The sequence below is a fragment of the Narcine bancroftii genome, chromosome 1 (genome assembly GCF_036971445.1).
Source record: "Narcine bancroftii isolate sNarBan1 chromosome 1, sNarBan1.hap1, whole genome shotgun sequence".
NCBI lineage: Eukaryota > Metazoa > Chordata > Chondrichthyes > Torpediniformes > Narcinidae > Narcine > Narcine bancroftii.
This window is the reverse complement of record NC_091469.1, coordinates 379,671,715-379,694,565: the sequence shown is the minus strand read 5'-3', so window position 1 is coordinate 379,694,565 and position 22,851 is coordinate 379,671,715.

Sequence of the window (22,851 nt, the reverse complement as noted above, 5' to 3'; positions counted from 1 at the left end):
CATGTTCAGGCTCACCGGCCTATAATTTTCGATTATTCTTAGAGCTTCTTTTAAACAACGGAATAACATTAGCTATCCTCCAATCCCCTGGCACCTCACCCATGTTTTAAATATATTTGCCAGGGCCATTGAAAGTTCTTGAATAGCAATGCAGAATAAGTAGAGCAATGGATTTACACAGTACAGAACCATTTGTCCTAATTTGTCCAAACTGACCAAATTACCTTCCTAAGCTAGTTCAGTCAGCTTGCATTTGGTCCATAACTCTCTAATCCTTTCTGATCATGGTACCTGTCTAAATGTCTTTGAAACATTGAACTGAAGAAACTCAGTAGGTCATGTAGTGTTCTTTATGGCAATGATACATAACCATCGTTTCAGGCCTGAACCCTTGATGAAATGCTCAACGTTGGTCATTTATCTTTGCCATAAAGAACTCTGCATGACCTGCTGAGTTTCTCCAGCACTTTTGTGTTTTAAACTACATTCATAACATCTACAGACTTTCCTGTTTGTCTCTTAAACATTGTGATTGTACCTGTCTCTACCACTTCTTCTACTAGCTCCTTCCACTTACTCGGCACACTCTGTTTGGAAAAAATTAACCTCCAGATCCCCTTTTACATCTTGAGTGAAACATGAAGACTGCAGACACTGTGATTACCGGCCTGCTTATTCCTTGAAGGGCTCAGGCCCAAAATGTTGGGAATATCTCTTGGGCGCCGAGAAAGCAGCCAAGTTCCTCCAGCATTTCGGTTATGGTTAACCCTAATGTTTTTACTCCTTTTACATATAACCATATAACCATATAACCGTTTACAGCACGGAAACAGGCCATGTCGGCCCTTCAAGTCCATACTTGAACAACTCCACTAGATCCTCTGCAAACTCCTGAGGAAGTAGAGGCTTTCTTCACATTCTCCACCAACTTGTAATGACCTAGAGTATAATAGAGAACTGGTATAATTTATGTGTTTAGTGTAAGACCTCTCTTTCCCTTCTCCCCTTAAACCGATGCCTTCTCATTTTAGACCCCCCCCCCCTACCCTGGGGCAAAGGACTGAAATGTTATATTATTTATGCCTGTCATGATATACCTCAGAAGTCATCAACATCTTATTTTGTTTGTGCACAGTAACTCACAAAGCTTGTGATAAACATGAGCATCTCTGAGGTGACACTGCCTGTTTACAACTGCAAGCTAATTTCAGTATATGGCCTGTGTGGGTTGTTACAGGAAGTGAGATAATCATCTGAGGCATATAGATGAAGGAATGGTGTGGAAGGTACTGACTAGTAGTCTTGCCTAATCAGCTAGCCTGATTGGTCATGTCACAGCTGCTCCTTCCTGATAATTGTGTGGCAGTCGGATGGTGTCTGAGTGTACTGGTATTAGTGGAACACTACGAGGATCATGTGTCATCTTTAAGTGTTCTCAAGCGGCCCTGAAATTGGAGGCTTATCATGAGTATGCGTGGAACTCCAGCTGTCATCTGGCTGTGTTTATCTTTCATTTCTTAAACAATTAAATTTAAGAAATGTTTAAATGCTTCCTGATGTTTATGCTCCAGCTGATGCCTTTCTTAGCATCCTATCCACTTGCATTACAAGAGTAAGCTCCTTTAAAATTGTATTTACCCAAGCCTGCAAATATTTGATGTGTTTGGTATGACACACAAAATGTTGGAGGAATTCAGCATGCAGGGAAGACAGACAGGCATTTTGGGCCCAACCTCTTCATCTGGAATTTCTTTGCATTTTCCACCACTTACAATAAGATCCTATCATCAGACGTGTTTTCTCTGATTATCTGTGTGTCTGTCTCTCTGTCTCTCTGTCTCTCCCCCCTCATCCCTCCATCTCCCAATTCCCAGTTGTACTGCAATACACAAAAGTGCTAGAGAAACTCAGCAGGTCTTGCAGCGTCTATAGGAGGGAAAGATGTCTAACCAATGTTTCAGGCCTGAGCCCTTCATCAAGGTATGAGCAGAAAGCAGGCAGGCACCTGAATAAAACAGTGGGGGGAACGAGCAGGAGGAGGAGTGAAAAAAAATGATGGCGCTGCCAGTATCCAACTGCCTGGTCCGCCTGCCAACAGTTCCATACAGGCTTTAAACATCCTGATAATGGAGCTGACGGTGATTTTATTTAAAAATTCTGCGACGGCATGGTCTGTGCCCAAGGTGGTGATTGGCAAAGGGTTTGCAGACTCTGGCACAGGACATCAGAAAACAGGGAGAATGCTCTCTGTTTGAGAAGGAGAGACAGAGGAGGCGACCCCCAGGATGGTGACCAAGGAGGCGGACCAGTGAGGGGTTCTGCAGATGAAGAACACAGGCAGAAGGCAGTTGTCAACTCAAGGTGAGCAACCTGCAGATGAGGGATTGACATCAGGCGGCAGACTGACGGAAACTGGCTACAGGAATACCAGGTATTGGAGAGTGTGCCGAAGGTTCCATGTTCGTCTCGGAGGTTCAGATCAGGAGCTCACACTGCTGATGGTTTGGACTGGACCCTGCGAGGCTATGGCTGCTGCAGCAGTGCAGGAGGCAAATCCACATACATTTGCTGATTCGAGGGGACTCTCTTTTGTTTCTCTTTCTCTGACTGTAAGATGGCATATCTGTCTGCCTTACACAGACTAAAGTAAATTCCATGAAATAATTTTTTATTATATGACAATAAAGGAATCTTGAATCTTTCCTCCAGCTCCCACCCCCTTCCATCTCCATTCAGAGAACTATCTCTTCCCAGCGTTTTTCTCTTCTGCCCTCCCACCTGTAACCTCTTGCCAGTGAACCTGTGCTCCTGCCCCTCCCTTCAATGTTTTATTCAGATGCCTGCCTGCTTTCTGCTTATACCTTGACGAAGGCCTCAGGCCCAAAACATTGTTTAGATATCTTTTCTTCCTATAGATGCTGCATGATCTGCTGTGTTTCTCCAGCACTTTTGTGTATTACACCATATCACAGTATCTGCAGACTTTCCTTTTTAACTCTTCCCCCTCTCCGCTTTCCCCAGGGACCATTCCCTCTGCCTTGTTCACTCATCCTTTCCCACTAATTCTTCTCCAAACACCCCCCCACCCCCACCCCCAGTACCTACCTGATACTCTCTACCCATCTAACTACCCTGTGGTCACATCCAATACTACACACATTCACATCTCCTCCCTCCTGTCGGACTCTGGCTTTAACTTACTCTTAATTTAGTCTATGTGTAGTCTGAGTCCAGCGTGTTCTTTGAATGAAGTGATAGGAGAAGGTATTCGGTTCAACAGTCAATTTATTACACAGCACAAGAATAAAACTTAACAGAGCTCTGGGTCAGTCATTAGTTCATAGGTCACCTGCACAGTGAGCTATTCCCCAAGACTGACCCCTATTGTCCAGTTGGCTCAGTTTATATAGATCAACCTTATACAGAACAAAAGTTGGCTTCCTTTGCTAGATTTCATTATCATACAGAACAAAAGTTGTCTTCCTTTGCTAGATCTTTTTGCATAAGTGTTATCACAAGTCATCTCCTGTTTTGCAGATATCTGGGGTGTAGCACTCCCATCTTAATTCTCCAAGCCAGACTATCCTGTTGATTGGATCAGAAATTAATTCATCCCCAGATATTTCTAATCATCATTCTGTTCTTGTCTGGCCAATTTCTGCTGTTCTCTTTAACACCTCCTCCTGCCTTAATCTTCCTCCTAGACTGGTTTTCCATTCCCTTTGTTTCTTGCAGGCCATTCTTTGTTCTGGTCTGGCCTGTGTCTCCTGTGCTACTCACCACCTCCTTTAGTTTGAGCATTCCTCCTAAATCGTTTTATGCATTTCCTCTCCCTGTATTTTGGAGCAGACCATTTTGCTCAGTCAACTTTGCTCCATGCTGTGATTGCCACTGAATCACATTCCTTTTTTCCCTGACTCATGCAGTACATATAAACTTATTAATTAATCATTTCTTCCATAATGTTTTAACCCCTAGATTCCAACAGTCCCCCTTTTGGTCTCATGAAAATGAGACCAACCACCAGTTAACTTATGGGACCAAGACCTCAGGACTTATTGCAAGGACCGGCGTCTCTGACCCCTTGTTAAACTTAACCTCACAAACTTGGCCATTATGAACACACTTCAGTCCAGTGGGGGCCCCAACACTGTGTTCAGGAACGTCAGTCCAATCCGCAATGTACTGTTTCGGTTCGTTATGGGCCTCCCAGGCTGACCACAAACACTTTGTATAGTTGTTTCCTTCTCCAGATGCTTCAAAGGCTAGGAACAACATCACCCATAGTCCCCACATAGTGTCCATCACAGCCCCCTAAATTCTGTTGACTTCAATATAGAAATATCACTTCAAATACTGAAATACAGTCACCGTAATCCAATAGTCTCTTTAAAGGGACCTGTTCAAAAAGTTCTTAGTCTGTAGTTGCTTCACAGAGTCCCAGACACCTCCGTTCGAATCTGTTCCAGTGTCCGTGTTGGTGGGTCCGTTGCTGTTCACTGACTCCAATGATACTACGTCTCGCCTTTTCCCTGTAGTCGAACCGCGTGGGACGTCCTCTCCACCACTCTGTAGGGTCCTGTCCACCTGGGCTCCGACCACTTTCTCTTGATCACCTTTAGCAGAACCCACTCCGCAGTGATGGTAGCGGGGTTTCACCTTTTCATTCGGTACTTGTAACCTGTTGTGAAAAATCTGACACCAGAGCCGTTAGTTTATCATAATAAAGCTTGCATCCCATTGAACTTACCTCATTCTTCGTAGTCTGAATTCCGGATCCCGGTCCCAGAAACTGGTGCCCCGTTTGTAGTTCATATGGAGTAAATCCTGTCACAGAACTTACCGAACTCCTTATTGACATTAATGCCAGGGGCAACGCATCCACCCAATTTAGTTTGGTCTGTGCCTGTACTTTCCCGATCTTACCTTTTATTGTTTGGTTCATCCTCTCCACTTTCCCTTGGGATTGTGGATGGTACACCGTTCCAAAGGCATGTTTCAATCCCAACATTGCTTCTACCTCCTGTAGATCATTATTCTTAAAATGACTTCCATTATCAGACCTAATTTTTCTAGGAAATCCGTGTCTCGGAATATACTGGTTGATCAGGAATTTACATACCGTCCTTGCATCTTCTCTTTTGGCAGGGATTGCCTCCGGCCACCCTGTGAACACATCTACTGCTACTAAGAGGTATCGATAGCCACTTACCCTCTCAATCATGTCCGTATAATCAAGTACGATTTCCTGCCCTGGTAACTTCGGTAGCGGGAACTGACCTTCATGTGGCTTTACAGTCGCCTTTACATTGAAAGCTATACATACATACCTCACACTCTCTAATATGGTTCTCCACCATCGCCGGCAGGAAGGGGGTGCCACCAATGGATCAAGTACCTTATCATCTGCTTCTTTCCACAGTGTGTTAGCCCATGCACCTCCTCGAGGAGGGGTTTCATGAGTCCAGATGGTAAAACTGGCCTCCCGTCTATCGATCTCCATAATCCTTGATCCTTGGTTGCCCCACTTTCCTCCCATACCATCCTTTCCTGAGGTGATGCCTTTGCTTGTTCCTGTACTATTACTTCTACCCTACACGGTGGTAATAAGTCATGTGATGTTCTGTCTGCCTGTATCATAATAAACTGAGAGCCGTATCCTGCTGCCCTTTTAGCGCCCATGTCCGCTTCTTGATTTCCCCGAGCCACCATCGTATCTGTTCTATCATGTCCTTTACATTTAAGAACTGCTAATGCCCTTGGTTTCAGGAGGGCCTCAACCAGTTTCCTAACGTCCTTCTCGTGTTTAATTGGGGTCATTGCTGCTGTTAAAAACCCACTTCTAATCCATTGACTAAGCTCAACCTGTATTGTCCCTACCACATATGCCGAGTCTGTATATATATTGACCTCCTTCCCTTCTGCCCATTCTAATGCTGCTATCATTCCCTGTAGTTCTGCGAGTTGTGCTGACTCCTTTCCTCTCACTGTCCCTGTAATGATTTCTTCAAATCCTCCTGTAGTTTTTCGTACCACCGCATAGGCAGCTTTCAATCCATCTGTGGGGTGTCTGTAACAACACCCATCTATAAACAAGATTTCATCTGGTTCTCTTAAGGGTGTAGCCTGTAAGTCAGGTCTTATTTTAATATCCTTCACTACCCTCTTCTCACAACAGTGTGGTTCTCCCTCTCCCATATTGTCTGCCATATTAATGCCTTCATGGGTAAATGTAACATTTGGAGCATTCAGGATCTTTTCTAGTCTCGTCTGCCTTAGTGAAGTCATTGTAAATGCTGTCGAGCTCACAAATGCCACAATGCTATGTGTTGTTAATACCGTCAGGCCATGTCCCATTACTATGTGTGCCACCTTTTGTAGAATCTTTGCTACTCCCGCTGCATGTCTCGTACATGGTGGGTGTCTGTCTTCCGTCGGGTCTAGTGTGATACTCACACATCTCACACACATAGCACACATCTTCCACCCCCTTTTTTCTGAAAAAGAACACCATCAATTGTGTGTGCTTTTTCAGAAACATCCAAAAAGAAAGGTAGTTTATAATTTGGAATCGCCAAATCTATAGCTGTTGTAAGAGCTTGCTTCAATAGAATAAAACTCATCTCAGCCTGTGCAGTCCAATCAAGTGTAGCTCCCAGATTCCTCATCCCCTGCTCATTCACCGAAGTTCGCAGTGGATGTGTCAACTCACCATACGATGGGATAAACTGCCTACTATAACCTGACAAACCCAAAAACGAAAGCATCTCCTTTACTGTCTTTGGTTTTGGATGATGTAGTATCGCTGTTCGATGTGCAGGGGAAATCCCTGTGCCTTTCGCTGAGACCATTCTCCCTAAAAAGGTGACCACCTGCCTGCAGCATTGCAGCTTTGAGCAAGAGACTTTAAAGCCTGCCTTGAACAGCTGCACTAGCAGGAGACAGGTGGCCTCCAAACAGGAAGTATGATCAGGTGCTGCTAATAGGATGTCATCTACATACTGGATCAGAACTACCCCACCTGGCAGTGCTACCCCCCAGCTGTTCTTTCAACACCTGATAGAAAATCCCTGGAGATAAAATAAAGCCCTGCGGAAGCCTAGTATACCGCAACTTTCTACCTCTATACGTGAACGAAAACACATCTCTTAATGGTTCTGCCAGCGGCAAGCAAAAGAAAGCATTCGCTAAATCTATGCAAGAGAACCACTTGTGGTTAGGGGTTAAAGCAGTCATGGCAGTATATGGGCTTGGTACTGGAACTGTGGGTGTTCGCACAATACCATTGATGCGCCTTAAGTCATGGGCCATCCGATATTTGCCCGTGTCTTGTTTAGGAACAGGTAAGATGGGTGTATTCCAGCTAGAACACGAATGTTCCAACACCCCTGAATACATAAGGCCATCAATGGTATCTGCCAAACCTTCCTCAGCTTCAGGTTTGTGGGGATACTGCATCTGCCAAATAGGGGTGTAATCTGACAGTTCGAAGGTTATGGGATCAACCTGCTGACAAAAACCCACATCTGCTGATCCCACTGACCACAGGTTCTCAGGGAGAGAATCTAGCATAGGGGCCGAGTAGGGGTGATCCATCTTCTCTCTACAATGAAAGCGTTCAATCTGTCTATGCTCAAGGAGGACTTGATCATATGTCGGAGACAAAATTCTGTATGCCTGACCAGATGAGGAGAACTGCACTGTCGGTATTTGGGTGTTAGACCAGTCACTAAGGGACATCAAGTTCCGACACATCGGTCCCAAATCTTTTGCCTGGTGAGTAGTGCCAATTGCAAGGGTGACATGAGGAATGGCCTCACCTGCCATCTCATACCATTCCAGCTGTTCAGATGTCAGCGCCACCGTAGCGGCCACTCCCTCCTTTCCTACCACTATGTAGTCCGAATTAATCTCCCATTGCCTGCCCTCTACCTCTTCATAAAAGGCATGCTGATACATTTCATCCCCATCCCTATCGAAAAAGAGGGTCATATGGGGAGGGTCCGAGGAAGGGGTATACGGGTGTAACGTCTGGATCCATGGCTTCCATTGATTATAAAGCTTTAGCAGCCCCCCCTTCTGTGGGTCCTCTGGTTCCAACAGCCCCCAGTAAATGTCAGCCCATTGTCCATCAGATGCGGGTCCTCCAGCTGCCGCCAACAACATCTGAGAACCGGAATGAAGTGTAGTTAATGAACAGTTCATAGAATATCCATTTGGAAAGGTGACCTCTATTCCGCTGGGTCCACAAAAGATCGATGCTCCGCACCTGACCAGTAGGTCTCTGCCCAAAAGATTGGTAGGGCACCTGGCTGACAAAATGTATTGATGTGTAAAAGTCTGTCCCGCCACAGAAGTGACTAGTGGTGTAGAAAACGGCAGATTTTCTGGTGTACCCGAGAACCCTATCAGCTGGACGCTAGAGGATGATGTTTTATCTTGAAATTCAGTGCCAGTGAGTGTTGAAAATCTGGCTCCCGTATCCACTAAAAAGGATACTTCCATGTCCATAACTTTAATCTGCAGGAAAGGGTCTGCCAACCTAGCCTGCTCGTGGTTGCTCGGGCTCCGTCACTGTGGGCAATATTGCTCCTCCTCTGTCAGCAAAGGGAATTGTCTCTTCGGAGCTAGAGCCGCATAGGGTGCCTGATGTACCGGGGGTGGCACAGACGATCTCTGGGGCTGGACCCAATGCTCATTTTGTGGTGGTCCATATCCCCTTCCCCCAGTGTCCCGAGGATCCCAAGCCAGGGGGCAGTCTCTCTTCCAGTGTCCTGGCTGACCGCATACAAAACATACGGCTGGTTGCATTCGTGGAGCACCCCGACCTCTCCCTCTACTCGGAATCCCCCCCGTTGGACCTCCTATTCTGCCCACATAGGTGGGACCCGGTGCCCAATATGGGGCCGGGTACCAACTCATATTATTCCCTTGTGGTGGCTGCGTTGGCTGCTGAATCATCTGGTTCGCACCCTTTGAGGAAATCTTTTTTGCCTCGTTTGCCTTTTTTCTAGCCTCTTCCAATTGAAGCTTAAGGAGTTGCACTTGTGCCGACTCCATAGTATGTTTGTCCTCCTTTTGCTTAGCCCTGTAACGTTTCATGTGATGGGTCAAATGTTTTTCCCATTGCTCACTCGAGCAGCCAGGAATATCAGGGTTATTCTCTAATGCCTCCCTAACTACAGCTGGCAGTCCACTCGTTACTGCAGCCCTAAAGAGTGTAGTCTGCAAGGGATCTGTGGCTGGGTGTACTCCTGCTTTATCAGTCCAACTCTCCCTACACTGACTCAAAAAGGTCAAGATCTCCTCATCCTCTGACTCCTTTTGTCTATTGTGAGGAGTGGGGGTGGTGTGATCCTCTGACATTCCTACCGAGATGGCATTCTCAAGTGTCTGTTCTTGCTCTCTCTCATTTGTTTTTTCCAGTGGCATACTAGTTTCCCTTACTTTACATACATTCTGTATTTCCTTTGTTAACTCCTTCATTTCCTCCACCCTTTCCTGCATAACTCTCTTAAGTCTCTCCTTCGCCTCCTGGAGTTCGTGACCTGCTAATTCAGTGACATTCACTATTCCCTCATTTATCTGCATCACTGGCATCTGGGGAATCGGATAAGGTGATGGCAACGTCTCTGGTAACTTTGGATATAGCGGGGCTGACGGCTTAACCTCCCCCGTTTTCTCCTTAGTGATATGGGATCCCTTTTTAATATCATGTTGAAGGTTCGCTTCCACAGCCATGTAAGCCAATGTCATATTGTGTAAATCTGCCCTTCTCTGTTCCTTCACTTCTCTCTGTTGTTTAAGCCTTCTTCTATTCCATATAGATCCTTGTCCCTTTGCCTCATGTTCCTGTACCTCCTTGGCTGCTTCCCTCTCTGCTTCTCCTAAGTACAGTACCAGCCGGATTTTTTCAAACCCTCGTGGTACCTTCCCCTGACTCTGCAGCTCTTTCCATATCTGTTCGTACCGTGCCATAGCCTGTACCTCCTCTCCCTTTGGTACTCCTCCCAGTAATTGATTCCTTGTTTTTTCCCACTGTCGGTTTACAGATGGGGGAACTCCTCTGTCTTCCCCGAGCTCTTGCCCTACATCCCTATTTACTCCTTCCATCTCTGTTCCGATTTTTAACCCTTTAGACTTTGTACTTCACTGGGTCTCTCCCCTGGTAGGATTTTGACACCCTGCAATCTACTTCGACCTTTCCCACATTATTATAAACACCAGCGGCACACTGTACACAATCCTTAAACAAATACTTATTATAAACTATTATGATACACTATACGATTCCTAAACAGATACTTATACACTATAGAAGCAAATAACTATAACAGATACCTTATACAGATACTTATTATACACTACTATGGTACACGATCCTTAATCAAATACTTATTACACACTATAGAAACAAATAACTATCACAATACACCTTATTCTAATTGGCCAAGTGTCTAAACCTATCTCTCGAGATCGCTACGAGGGGACTCCAACCCCGTTCTACTAGGGGGACTCCAACCCCCTTTTTTCTACAGGGGACTCCAACCCCGTTCTACTAGGGGGACTCCAACCCCCTTTTTTCTACAGGGGACTCCAACCCCTTTCTACTAGGGGGACTCCAACCCCCTTTTTTGTGCAGGGGACTCTAACCCCCGCTCCTTACGGGGGACTCTAACCCCCGTTTCTTGCAGGGGACTCTAACCCCTGAAGCTTTTATTCTTTGGCTTTAACTAGGACTTTTGCAGAGTAGTGACAACACACAATTTTATTGTTGCCAATAGCAGAACTTTGTTTAAACAGGCGTCTGCTTACCTCCCTTTGTTGAATGGCCATTTGTTGTTATCACCACACCACAATCGACCGGTGTTTCGTATCTTTTTCTTCCGTCACTTCTCCATCTTCATCACGTCGGGGTCACCAAATTGTCGGACTCTGGCTTTAACTTACTCTTAATTTAGTCTATGTGTAGTCTGAGTCCAGCGTGTTCTTTGAATGAAGTGATAGGAGAAGGTATTCAGTTCAACAGTCAATTTATTACACAGCACAAGAATAAAACTTAACAGAGCTCTGGGTCAGTCATTAGTTCATAGGTCACCTGCACAGTGAGCAATTCCCCAGGACTGACCCCTATTGTCCAGTTGGCTCAGTTTATATAGATCAACCTTATACAGAACAAAAGTTGGCTTCCTTTGCTAGATTTCATTATCATACAGAACAAAAGTTGTCTTCCTTTGCTAGATCTTTTTGCATAAGTGTTATCACAAGTCATCTCCTGTTTTGCAGATATCTGGGGTGTAGCACTCCCATCTTAATTCTCCAAGCCAGACTATCCTGTTGATTGGATCAGAAATTAATTCATCCCCAGATATTTCTAATCATCATTCTGTTCTTGTCTGGCCAATTTCTGCTGTTCTCTTTAACACCTCCTCCTGCCTTAATCTTCCTCCTAGACTGGTTTTCCATTCCCTTTGTTTCTTGCAGGCCATTCTTTGTTCTGGTCTGGCCTGTGTCTCCTGTGCTACTCACCACCTCCTTTAGTTTGAGCATTCCTCCTAAATCGTTTTATGCATTTCCTCTCCCTGTATTTTGGAGCAGACCATTTTGCTCAGCCAACTTTGCTCCATGCTGTGATTGCCACTGAATCACATTCCTTTTTTTCCCTGACTCATGCAGTACATATAAACTTATTAATTAATCATTTCTTCCATAATGTTTTAACCCCTAGATTCCAACACTCCCCACAATTCGTGGCCCAAATAGTCCTTCCAAGTGAAGCCTCACTTTACCTGTGTTACAGACTAACCGACCCCCGTTAATCATAACACAGGAGGAGCAATAGACGATTCGCCAGACAGTGGGAAATTCAAAATAATAATTTTATTAAATTATTAATCACTTAACTCTAAAGCTCCACTATACATGAATGTAATTGTATAAATGTGTGTGTGTATTAAAGTCCAAACTATTTCAGTTTAAACTTGAGTCTGAAAAATTATTTTTAAGGCTCAGTATTTTCAAGTCTTGTTGAACTTGAAGGTTTATTAAATTGTAGTTCAGAAGTGAGAATGAAACATCGTTCTTTTTAAATTGTTGCCTAAAGCAGCAATGAAGTGTTTGTTAACACTGACTTAGTCCTTAAAGACTGTTCCAAATCACAATCTTGTCGAGCTATTTTCCAAGTAAGAGATTTCTTCTTAAACTCTCACACTGGTGATCTTCAACTCCCTTTTGCTTCTTAAAAGTTCTGGAGTTTCTTTCCTTTATGAGGCTGCACCTTTATCTTCAGAAGAACAGTCGAGAAGTGGTCTCCCTTTCGAAATCCACTTATTTTTGTAGTCCCCTTTTATTTGGAGTCACATGCCAGCACCTATTCTGGTTATTGTAATTCAATCCTTTGTTTCATAAGGGTCTAACACCGATGTTCCAGCTACTGCGCTAGAGTACAGACCAGTATTTCTCTCTCTTTCTAGAGATTATTGTTCTACTCCTGTGTGTGCCACAGGGGAGTCTTCTGATTTAAAATGGCTCTCTTCCTGATATCACACAGCTTCAGTCTATTTTAGCAAACCTCCCCTGTTCCAACATTTGATTTTGCAAAGTCTGGTGCCTGCCACTCCAATGAATCTGGGGTTTGCAGCCCTGCCAGCACAAGGTTGAATGTATCCAATACTGTTCCCTGGAAGCACACATTGTCCTGACATCCATGGTGATCCATTTTCATTCCATTATTGGCTTGTCTGCTATACTCAGGGTGTTTCCAAACTAACATCTTCACAAGATAAAGGAACAGAAACAGGCCATTTGGCCATCAAATATTTTCTCTCTTAGTGTCATAGTGTTTGTCAAATGTGCTGTGGTGTGTGTAACCAAGCCCACTACATAACCTAAGATATATAATTCTATGTTAACTTCAAATATTATCAACACATCTGTTACAACCTGTGAATATGTAGGGTCATCTTTTGCATCTGGAGCTCCCCTTGTGCTCTCCTCTACTACAGAGAGACTGTATGCAGACTGGGAGATAGTCTTCTTGAGCACCTTCACTCTGTTCAATGCAACAGCAAGGACGACCTAGTGGCCTACCACTTCAATTCCTCACTCCATCTCCACACCCACGTCTGTCCATGGCCTCATTAACTGCCTGGTTGACGCCACCTATAATTTGGAGGAACAACACCTTACCTCAGTGGTCTCCAACCAGACCTCCAATCTCTGTTAACCACCTTCCCAGTCCCCTCTTTCCCTCATTCCTTAGCCCCTCCCCTCCCTTCTCTTATCACAGATTAATCTTTGCAAGCCCTTTACCCATCACTTCTCAGCTTCTTCCTCTTCACCCATCCACCAGTATCCACCTGTTAGCCTGTGTTCCTCCCCCCACCCCTCCCCCTCACCCCCCACTTTTTATTTGGGCATCTGCCTGATTTTCAGCACTCCTGAAGATGGGCTCAGGCCTGTATCATCGAGTAGCTTTTGCTTCCTTTTGATGCAGCATGACCTGCTGAGCTTCTCCAGCATTTCTGTGTACTTTGTATACTTGATACAATCGTGGTCACAGCAATCAGAACCAATCAACTCACCACTTCCAAATTCCCAGCCTATCTTCAATATGTAGTTAAGAGACCTAAGTGTATATCTGTTAGACCTAAGTGTATATCTGTTGGGCCCTACCAGTTGCCCCAATAATACACAGACAAAGACTGAGGGCCGTATTACACTAGAGACTGCCGGGTTAAGGCTAGGGAAATGAGGAGAGGAAGAGAGGACTTGACCTTTATGGCCTGGGTCACCTGGGAGGAGTCCAGGGAGGAGTCTAGGAGAGGATGTCATCAGGAGGGTGGGCCAGCCTATACATACAACCATATCATTATATTCACCCCCTCTTTTTAAATAGAAACCACTGGTAACAAACATGAAAAGAAAAAAAAAACATGGGGGGAGGAAGAAGGCTCCTTCAGACTAGAGGTTTAGTTGCATGGGCGCGACCTCTTCCTTCTCCTGGACCACCGAGGGGCTGGTGTGTCCGAACGCTGTTCCTCCAGAAGGTGGGGTCGCTGTGGGAGAATCCGGGACGGGGACCGCTGGGGATGAGGTGCTAGCGGGGACTCTCGAGGGAGTGAGTGGTCCGCTGCCACATTGGGGGTCGGCTCCTGGAGGTCTGGCGGAGAGACAGGCAGCTCGGACTCCAGGACTGTGCTCCTGTGCAGTGCGATCAGATCCACAGTGTGGTCCATGGCCAGTAGGGCCATTTTGGGGTCTCCGGTCCTCACCCGGTCTCAGATTGGTACAGTGACCTCATGGCCATCAGGGTACCTCGTGAATGCGTATTGGGGGTTGGCGTGAATGAGGTGCACCGCTTCCACCAGTGGGTCCGTCTTATGGCCCCTGATGTGCTTCCATAGCAGGACTGACCCTGGGGTTGCCAACCATGGAGGGATGGATGAACCATTCGACAATGATCTAGGGAAAGCAAAGAGGCGTTCATGCGGGGTGGTGTTAGTGGCACTGCATAGCAATGACAGGATGGCATGGAGAGCCTCGTGCAAAACATCCTGCCAGCGGGATACTGGCATGTTCTTAGACCTGAGGGCCAGGAGCACCACTTTCCAGATGGCAGTGTTCTCCCTTTCCACCTGGCCATTATCCCTGATGGTCCTGCTGGTGGCTATGCCTCTGGCTAGGAAGTACTGTCGCAGCTCCTCACTCATGAATGTGGACCCCCGGTTGCTGTGAATATAGTTGGGGTATCCGAACAGAGTGAAGATGCTATGTAGCGCCATGATAACCATCATTGAGGACATATCTGGGCAGGGAATAGCAAAGGGAACTTGGAGAATTCGTCCACCACCATCAGGAAATAGGCATTCCTATTGGAGGTTGGAAGGGGGCCCTTGAAATTGACACTGAGTTGCTCGAAGGGGCGTGTGGCCTTAATGAGATGTGCCTTTTCTGGTTGGTAGAACTGCAGCTTACACTCGGCGCAGATCTGGCAGCTCTGATCGTGGACCAGATTTCCTCAGAGTACTGGAGGTTTCGAGTCTTAACAAAGTGGTACAGCCTCATGACTCCAGAGTGGCACGGATTATCATGTAGGGCCTGGAGACGGTCAAGATGACGTACATTCCTCGGGATAAGGCATCTAGGGGATCGTTGAATTTGGACGGCCGGTACAAGATATCATAGTTATAGGTGGAGAACTCAATCCTCCATCTAAGAATTTTGTCATTCTTGATTTTACCTCGCTGTTTTGTATTAAACATGAAGGCCACTGCCCTTTGGTCTGTTAGCAGGGTAAATCTTTTGCTGGCCAGGTAGTGTCACCAGTGGCGCACTGCATCAACGATCGCTTATGCCTCCTTCTCAACGGAGGAGTGCCGTACTTTGGGGCCATGCAGGGTGCGGGAAAAAGACGCTACCGGCCTGCCTGCCTGGTTAAGTGTGGCGACCAGTGTGAAGTCGGAGGCATCGCTCTCCACCTGGAAGGGGATGGATTTGTCCACAGCATGCATCGTGGCCTTTGTCTCCTCGGATCTGGTGAAACGCAGCCTGGGCTTTCGCCGATAATGGAAAGGTTGTGGACTTGATCAGGGGGTGGGCTTTATCGGCATAGTTGGGCACCCATTGTGCATAATAGGAAAACAGCCCCAGGCACCTCTTCAGCGCCTTCAGGGTGTTTGGGACTGAGTGGTCGCATGCAGTCAGGATTGGGGGCAATGACACCATGTGCCACGACACATCCAAGAAGGGCTAGGTGATATGTATTAAACACGCACTTGTCCTTGTTGAACATCAAGTTGAGAGACTTGGCCGTATGCAAGAACTTAGTGAGGTTAGCGTCGTGGTCCTGCTGGTCGTGGCCTCAGATGGTGACATTATCAAGATATGGAAACGTTGCCGTCAGCTTGTGCTCTTCCACCAACCGGTCCATAACTCTCTGAAAAGCAGAGACACCATTAGTCACACTAAAAGGCACCCACAGGAAGTGGAATAGTTTTCCTTCAGCCTCGAATCCCATGTAGATTCGATCGCTCGGACAGAGGGGGAGTTGATGGTAAGCTGAGTTGAGGTCAATGGTCGAAAAAACTCTGTATTGCGTGACCTTATCGACCAAGTCGGCTATCCGGGGTAGCGGGTACACGTCCAACTGGGTGAAGCAGTTGATGGTTTGACTATAGTTAATCACCATCCGGGGCTTGTCCACCCCTCTGACCATGAGGACCTACGCCCTCCAGGGATTGGTGCTGGGGGCTATGATCCCCCCCAACAGAAGTCGCTGAACCTCAGCCCAGATGAACTCCATATCCTCTGTGCTATAGCACCTATCTTGGTAGCAATCGGTCCGGGGTGAGGTTCGCGAATAATGACGGAGGGGCCACCCGCAGGGTGGTGAGACTGCAGGACGGTGCCAGCGACTGGGTGCCTGGTTGGGGAGCAGGGTCCGAGAGCTGGGGGTTGTGAACAGTCAGTGGTTGTTGGGGTACCCCGAACACCATCGTCACACTCCTGAACTGACTCTGGAAGTCGAGGCCCAGGAGGATTGGGGCGCAGAGCTGGGGTATAATCAACAATACAAAATCATTGTAACATTCCCCCCACCCCCACCCCCACCGTTAGAGATGCTACACAGTACCCCCGGATACAAGTTTGTTGGTCCTTCGCCACCATCGATACCGATCCGGTCATCGGCCTGACAGGAAGGGAGAGTCTACAGACCACGTCAGGATGGACAAAGCTTTCGGTACTGCCGCTGTCAAAGGGGCAGTTCGTCTTGTGTCCATTCACCTCGATCTGCATCATGGAGTTCGTGATCAGGTGGGGGCTGGCTTGATCCAGGGTGATTGATGCCAATACAAGCATCTCGTTGTCATTGTCGTTGGTGAGGAGGCCCGCCCAAGATGGCAACCTCCATGTTGACCATGCTACCCTCGTCGGAGAAGGAGGAAGTAGAGTCGTGGCGGCGGAAGTGACGTCATCGTAGGGATAGACCGCGGCGTAGAGGTTGGGAGCGGGTAAGATGGCGCCCCCCCCTTACTGCACAAGTGGTCGGCCCCGGAAACTCCTCTGGACAGAGTTCTGGACCTGCAGACCTTCTGGTAATGGCCCTTCTTCCCACAGTCCGAGCAGGTGGCTCCTTTCGCGGGGCAGAGGCATCTTGAGTGCCTAGCCTGCCTGCAGAAGTTGCATCGTGGCGATGCTGGTGTCACCGCAGCAGTGGTCGGGTCGGTAACCCCCAACGCTGAGTCCCAGGTCGGCGGCCCTCGTGGCGGAACGTACGCAGTAAGCCCGCTTCTGCTCGCGATCGACACCACATGACACTGGGCCGAGTCTAGAGTCCTGACCAGGTTGATCGCCATTTTTAGCGGGAGTTGATCCTCTTTGAGGAGACGCTGTCGGATATAGTCCGACCTCAACCCTGATTCACAGGCATCCTGGATCAGGTCTTCCACGCACTGGGTCAATGATATTATGGCTGAGGGGTTCCCCAGACTGTCTTTTCCCAGTGTGACCAAGAATCGGATGAACTCCTCAGTGGACTCACCAGGCTGTTGCTTTCTGGATGCCAGCAGGTAACGGGAGTAAACTTCGTTCACCCTTGACTTGTACAGCATCCGTAGTTCAGCCATGACCTTGACATAGGTCGTGCTGCCCTGGATGGCCTGGTAGGCCCTCTGGCCGACTCGCACCTGTAGGTTCTTTAGTTTCTTTTCGTTGGAATTGACCACTTCAGCGGCGCCGTCGAGGAAATTATTAATGCAGTTCACCCACTGTTCGAAGAGTTCAGGTGTACCCGAGATTTGAGGGTCTACTTCTAGCCGTTCAGGGCAGCAACTTCTCAATTACCGGAGACCTTCAAAAATTTAGTGTAATAAATTGTTGGGCGCTACTAGCTGCCCCAATAATACACAGACAAAGAATGAGGGGAACGATAGCTTTATTACACTAGAGATTGGTGTTCCGGGTTAAGGCTAGGAAAATGAGGAGAGGAAGAAGGGACGCGACCTTTATGGCCTAGGTCACATGGGAGGAGTCTAGGAGAGGATGTCATCAGGAGGGCGGGCCAGCCTGTACATACAACCATATCATTACAATACCCTTCCCCACATATGGTAAAAGGAGAAGATGGTGATTTGATCAAGGGGATGAGTGTTAAATCAGTCTGAGACACCAGCCCAAAATGGAAAATAAGGAATCACCAGCCTCCATTATCATCGAGGCTCATTTTCTTTTAACAGGAAAAACAATCTGGTCAGAAGTAAAGAAGGCTGCCCTTTCTTTGTCACCTGTTTTGTGTTTTAGCCAAAGGTTAGCTCCTGTCCCCTTTCCCTTTAACAACAGCCAGTGCAAGAAGAGGAGAAATAAAGATCTTTCAGAGAAAATCAGAAAAAAATCTGACAACCAGTTTAACTAGTTGTCCTGGTGCCTTCTTCCATTAACTTGACCCTCACCCATATCTCCTCCATTCCCTGCTCATCAGCCTTAGTCCCCCCCCCTCACCCCCAGAAACAATAAGGACAGAATCCCCCTCATCCTCACCTACCACCCCACCAGCCTCCACATCCAACACATTATCCGTTGGAATTTCCAGCACTTACTACAGGACTCCACCACCAGACACATCTTTCCTTCTCCTCCCCTCTCAGCATTCTGTAGGGACCTGCTCCCTCCATGACTCTCTTGTGCACTCTTCCCTCCCCACTCATCGTGCCCCCCCCCAACCCTGGCACCTTCCACTGTGGTCATAGGAGGTGTAATACCTGCACCCACACCTCCTCCCTCACCATGGTCTAAGGTCCCACCTTTCAGGTGAAGCAACATTTCACCTGTACCTCCAAAGAACTAATTTACTGCATCCAGTGCACCCTCAGTGGCCTTCTCTATATTGGAGAGACCAGTCGCAAATTAGGAGATTGCTTCACCCAGCACCTCCTCTCCGTCCTCAACAAAAGCGACCTCCCCATAGCCAACCATTTCAATTCGGAGACACACTCTCAAGCTCATGTCTGTCCATGGCCTTTCACACTACCCCACCCTGACCGCCCGCAGATTGGAGGAACAACACCTCATTTTTCATCTGGGCACTCTCCAACCCCAGGGCATGAACATAGAGTTCATTGCATTCCACGAATCAGCTTGCCTCCCTCCCCCCCCCAACCCCCACCCAACCACCTTTAACTAGTCATTCCAGTTCCTACTTCCTTTCTCTCTCTACCTAGCCTAGACTCCACCCCCCCCCCCCCCCGTGGTGTTCTCCACCCCCCCTGCGGTGTTCTCCCCCCCCATCATCTCTCACCCTCACCACACATCCCATGCCCCCCCACCCCCCCCCACCCCACCCCCACCCCCCCACCCCACCCCACCCCCACCCCCACCCCCCCACCCCACCCCACCCCCACCCCCCCCCACCCCACCCCACCCCCACCCCCCCCACCCCCCCCACCCCGGTTTGGATATCTCTCACGTTTCCCCACACCAAGATGAAGGACTCAAGCCCAAAATGTTGGCTACTTAAAGGCACAGTTTGACCTGCTGAGTTTCTCCAGCATTTGTGTGTTTTTTCACTTAAGAGAATCCTGTGTTTTACCCCTAGTTGTCCTGGTTTATCAGATTGTCAATTTATTGGGTAGGTCTCGTGGGCAAATCCAACCTGAATGACAAGTCACCACTGGATGGTTTCAAGAAGGTAGTTCATGACCAGGGATCCTTACTGACTGTACACAGACTGTCAGCAACAAGCTGGACCCATTTATTTGCCATTTGTGTGTGTTAATTACCATTAATTGACAATTAATTGACCATTAATTGACTTTAAGGGCATTACTCTAAGAGGGTTGTGTAGACTCTTTGTTGACAGCTGAAATAAATCCTCTCAGACTCCAGGATTATGAGGCAGAAATCTAAACAAAATCTCATCAGGTAAAAGCATACATTTATTTGGTAAAAATGCACTTGCCTATTGTTTTGTCACAATGTGTGCATACTTGGTTGGAAATTCTTACGTAAATTGCTGACTGCCAAATTAGTAAAAATGTTAACACCTGCATTCTTTGTGCACACTGCAAGAATGAAAAGTAGGCAGGGGGTTGAGCAAAGACCTCCTGCAATTTGATGGCAGCATAGACAAGTTGGACAATATCAATCAAATTAAAACCACTCATTAGGCACACATGGGGAACCTGGCACCAGCTCTCAATTAGTATCACTCTCCTGGAGTGTATCACTCTACTGACAAACAATGATTTTTTTTGGACTGAAAACCACAGGCTGATTGGTCTGATTCTCAAAGCTTGAAGGTCTCCAATAGAAGAGCAGCCATCAATTATATTCATATTGTCTAGTGGGCACGAGAGTAAACAGGGAACTGTGAGGGATATTATTCCCTCAACGGAGGATCTGAGGTTTGAGTACAAAGAAATGATGATGAATTTTTATGAGGTACAGAGGGATGGAGAATGGGAAAATGGGTGAGAATTAGGGAAGTAGCCACAATTCATTCACCATGTGATAATCCACTGTGCTCACCAGTTACAAGGAGATCAGAAATAACTGCATAATTTCTGGTTCATTGAACCAGACCAAAAGCCAACTGCAAGAAGAGACTGTCCCATTTTGCTGCTCACAATATTATAAAGCAAACAATGGGAATCCTTGAACAAAATTACCACTCGCTGCCCTACTATAGAGGTGGGTTAAGGTGAAGGGCCAACATTTTGAAAGTAGTGAGTCAAACCCAGACTCCACAGAACCCTCCCACCATCTACAAGACAATGGCATGTCAGCAACTTGCTCAGTGAAAGGGGTTCCAATAAGTTTCAAAACACCTGACATGGAACTGGACAGAACTGCCCCCTTGATTGTCGTAGCATCCTGATACTTGCTCCCCCCTCCCCCACCCCACCCCACCTCCTCCCCCATCAGTTTTCGGTGGCCCTATTCCAGGGATACTGTAGTGGAACAGTTAGTGCCGTTGTCTCCCAGTTCTAGCATTCTCCCTGTAAGTGCATCGGTTTCCTCCAGGTATGTTGGTTTCTTCTCACACCCCTAAGACGTGCTAAGAAATGTAATTGGCAACTCGAAGACATTCCTTGTGTAACTGGGTGGTGATGGGACGGGGGTGAGAGAGGAGAGACTGTTGATGAGCATTTGAAAGAGAATAGGTTAAATGGAAATAAGTGGAGAAGTAAGATTGGTGGGAATGCTCTAAGATCCAACATAGAACTAATAGGACAAATGATCTCCTTGTCATAAATAAGAGAAATATTATAACTAAGCTGGACTCCTTCACCAGTATGAATACTGGTCTCTACACCAGCTCAGATAGTCATGGGTATATTGAGTACTATGATCCAGTTATTGAATATGCCTGCTTCCCAGTACTATCTAATGTAAACTAAATTCTCTCAGTTTACATGAAGCTTCATGTAAAATGACATTTCATGAAAATACTTCATCCACTGTTGTATGCATTAGATGGGCATATGTAAAAGTGGCTGCATCCTGTGCCCAATTTTGAAACCGAGTTCCATTAAAGTCAAAAGCTTCTGATGGGAAACAGAATCCTTATAGTAAAATGAGCAGCGAATGCAAGAGGCAGCCAGTTTGCAGAATATATTTTTTCAATGATAATGCTAAGCAATCACATTCTGAACCTGGAAAATCGCTCTAGTTATTACTTCATCAGCATCTTTATTTCCAAGACAGTTCAAAGTACATATCTTACCTAAAGCAATGAGTCTTTCATCCAGTGCAAAAACACTCTTTGACACCTGAATTAACCCCCAAATCGTAAAATTACGTTGCCTTTGCTTTTTACCAAGTAACTCTTTCTGTCACTCAAGTAAAACCCAAAAATATTGGAGAAACTCAGCGTGTATAGGAGGCAAAAGTATTGTGGTGATAGGACCACCAGGCTACTGCGGTGGGGGGGGGGGGGATCTCTATACCTGCGATAAAACCACCTAAGGGACTGACTCTACCTGGCTGGCTGTCAATCAGCCGACCCCAATATAGACCCAAGCCGGCCCCTCCTGAGCCACTCACAAGGGGAGTCACCAAGGCATGAATTGGTGTTCAGACTTTTACTGGAATAAAGCCTGTTGTACTTGTCTTTCGAGTTTTGTGCTTGCTTGCTACCTCTGCACACCACAGATAGGCTTTGGGCCTGAGCCCTTCCTTAAGGTAGAAGCCAACTTTCTGCATTGAGTGCTGAGTCTGGCTTGTTGCGATGCTGACTGGTCTCCTGGCAAAACCTCCTCCATCACTGTTGGTGAATAAATTCGAACGCATCCTTTTGCCAGAGAAGTTTAGTGTTGAACATTCCATTTAGTTTTCAAGCTGTTTCCGAACATCCAGGCCACTGTGGCCATGAGTGTGCGGTTTCATGGCATTTTGCAGGTTGGTTTAATGTTAGGTTTTAGAGGCAGTGTCAAGAACAGAAATTTCTGTGAGGGCGGCAGCAGGGACGGTCTGTGTTGATCTCCTTCTCGGCTTGTTCCTGCCACGGGAATAGAGTGCAAGTCCCTCTTCTGCCGTACATTTCTGAGCACACTTGCCCGAGACAGCCAATTGGAAGCTGGGCTCTGCGCTGATCGAGATATGTTATTAACCAAAAGAGCATCTTTCAGTCCAGAAACCGCACGGATCTCGAGAAGGGGCAGAGCTAATGCGCCGAAGGGGAGCTGCTTCAAGACAAAGAAAATGTTATTCTAGGGCAGCAGAGGAAACCCAGGCGACATGGTGCTCTATTTATTCAGGTGGGTACCCTCTTTCCGAAGAGTCCGAGACAATGTATTTTATTTAGTCTTGCACAGCGGAGGGACGAATTGGTAGAGAGGAGAGACACAGAACGCG